At 39.9% G+C, this 2,500-nt stretch overlaps 4 non-coding genes across 4 annotated transcripts; all 4 read right to left on the bottom strand.

Moving 5' to 3' along the window:
• Positions 1 to 200: 200 nt before the first annotated feature.
• LOC128007797 (5S ribosomal RNA) lies at positions 201 to 319 on the bottom strand. Its single transcript, XR_008179547.1, has one exon. It is a non-coding gene; the product is annotated as a 5S ribosomal RNA (ribosomal RNA).
• A 510-nt stretch (positions 320 to 829) lies between these two features.
• Positions 830 to 948, bottom strand: LOC128007798 (5S ribosomal RNA). Its single transcript, XR_008179548.1, has one exon. It is a non-coding gene; the product is annotated as a 5S ribosomal RNA (ribosomal RNA).
• Positions 949 to 1,459: 511 nt separating this feature from the next.
• On the bottom strand, positions 1,460 to 1,578 carry LOC128007799 (5S ribosomal RNA). Its single transcript, XR_008179549.1, has one exon. It is a non-coding gene; the product is annotated as a 5S ribosomal RNA (ribosomal RNA).
• Positions 1,579 to 2,091: 513 nt separating this feature from the next.
• On the bottom strand, positions 2,092 to 2,210 carry LOC128007800 (5S ribosomal RNA). The gene has a single exon (XR_008179550.1). It is a non-coding gene; the product is annotated as a 5S ribosomal RNA (ribosomal RNA).
• Between the last annotated feature and the right edge of the window lie 290 nt (positions 2,211 to 2,500).

A 2,500-nucleotide genomic window follows, 5' to 3' on the forward strand; every position in this document is an offset into this window, starting at 1 on the left:
TATTTTTTTTTTTTTTTTTTTTTTAATGAAAGATTATTATATAATTCGTGAAATTTTTCAAACAGATTAAAGCACCTGGTATTCCCAGGCAGTCTCCCATCCATGTACTAACCAGGCCCAAACCTGCTAATATTCAGAGATCGGGCATTGACTCTATTTTTTGGCAAAATTATTATATACTAAGTGAAAAATGTCCAAAAAGCTTACAGCACCTGGTATTCCCAGGCGGTCTCCCATCCAAGTACTAACCAGGCCCAAACCTGCTTAGCTTCCGAGATCAGACGAGATCGGGCATAGCCAGGTTGGTATGGCCGTAAGCAAAGACTGCTGCAAAGAGAGGGCTATTTAAAGACCAGCCAATCTAATCGCCAGTACATTATATAAGTAGGAAAGAAAACCCAAAAGCTTAAAGCACCTGGTATTCCTAGGCAGTCTCTCATCAAAGTGCTAACCATACCTAAACCTGCTAAGATTCAGAGATCGGGCATTGACTCTTTTTTTTTTTTTTTTTTTTTAAATGAAAGATTATTATATAATTCGTGAAATTTTCCAAAGAGATTAAAGCACCTGGTATTCCCAGGCAGTCTCTCATCAAAGTGCTAACCAGACCTAAACCTGCTAAGATTCAGAGATCGGGCATTGACTCTATTTTTTGGCAAAATTATTATATACTAAGTGAAAAATGTCCAAAAAGCTTACAGCACCTGGTATTCCCAGGCAGTCTCCCATCCATGTACTAACCAGGCCCAAACCTGTTAATATTCAGAGATCGGGCATTGACTCTATTTTTTGGCAAAATTATTATATACTAAGTGAAAAATGTCCAAAAAGCTTACAGCACCTGGTATTCCCAGGCGGTCTCCCATCCAAGTACTAACCAGGCCCAAACCTGCTTAGCTTCCGAGATCAGACGAGATCGGGCATAGCCAGGTTGGTATGGCCGTAAGCGAAGACAGCAGCAAAGAGAGGGCTATTTAAAGACCAGCCAATCTAATCGCCAGTACATTATATAAGTAGGAAAGAAAACCCAAAAGCTTAAAGCACCTGGTATTCCTAGGCAGTCTATCATCAAAGTGCTAACCATACCTAAACCTGCTAAGATTCAGAGATCGGGCATTGACTCTATTTTTTGGCAAAATTATTATATACTAAGTGAAAAATGTCCAAAAAGCTTACAGCACCTGGTATTCCCAGGCAGTCTCCCATCCATGTACTAACCAGGCCCAAACCTGTTAATATTCAGAGATCGGGCATTGACTCTATTTTTTTTTTTTTTTTTTTTTAATGAAAGATTATTATATAATTCGTGAAATTTTTCAAACAGATTAAAGCACCTGGTATTCCCAGGCAGTCTCCCATCCATGTACTAACCAGGCCCAAACCTGCTAATATTCAGAGATCGGGCATTGACTCTATTTTTTGGCAAAATTATTATATACTAAGTGAAAAATGTCCAAAAAGCTTACAGCACCTGGTATTCCCAGGCGGTCTCCCATCCAAGTACTAACCAGGCCCAAACCTGCTTAGCTTCCGAGATCAGACGAGATCGGGCATAGCCAGGTTGGTATGGCCGTAAGCAAAGACTGCTGCAAAGAGAGGGCTATTTAAAGACCAGCCAATCTAATCGCCAGTACATTATATAAGTAGGAAAGAAAACCCAAAAGCTTAAAGCACCTGGTATTCCTAGGCAGTCTCTCATCAAAGTGCTAACCATACCTAAACCTGCTAAGATTCAGAGATCGGGCATTGACTCTTTTTTTTTTTTTTTTTTTTTTTTAAATGAAAGATTATTATATAATTCGTGAAATTTTCCAAAGAGATTAAAGCACCTGGTATTCCCAGGCAGTCTCTCATCAAAGTGCTAACCAGACCTAAACCTGCTAAGATTCAGAGATCGGGCATTGACTCTATTTTTTGGCAAAATTATTATATACTAAGTGAAAAATGTCCAAAAAGCTTACAGCACCTGGTATTCCCAGGCAGTCTCCCATCCATGTACTAACCAGGCCCAAACCTGTTAATATTCAGAGATCGGGCATTGACTCTATTTTTTGGCAAAATTATTATATACTAAGTGAAAAATGTCCAAAAAGCTTACAGCACCTGGTATTCCCAGGCGGTCTCCCATCCAAGTACTAACCAGGCCCAAACCTGCTTAGCTTCCGAGATCAGACGAGATCGGGCATAGCCAGGTTGGTATGGCCGTAAGCGAAGACAGCAGCAAAGAGAGGGCTATTTAAAGACCAGCCAATCTAATCGCCAGTACATTATATAAGTAAGAAAGAAAACCCAAAAGCTTAAAGCACCTGGTATTCCTAGGCAGTCTCTCATCAAAGTGCTAACCATACCTAAACCTGCTAAGATTCAGAGATCGGGCATTGACTCTATTTTTTGGCAAAATTATTATATACTAAGTGAAAAATGTCCAAAAAGCTTACAGCACCTGGTATTCCCAGGCAGTCTCCCATCCATGTACTAACCAGGCCCAAACTTGTTAATA

The sequence above is a fragment of the Carassius gibelio genome, chromosome B22 (assembly GCF_023724105.1).
Source record: "Carassius gibelio isolate Cgi1373 ecotype wild population from Czech Republic chromosome B22, carGib1.2-hapl.c, whole genome shotgun sequence".
NCBI lineage: Eukaryota > Metazoa > Chordata > Actinopteri > Cypriniformes > Cyprinidae > Carassius > Carassius gibelio.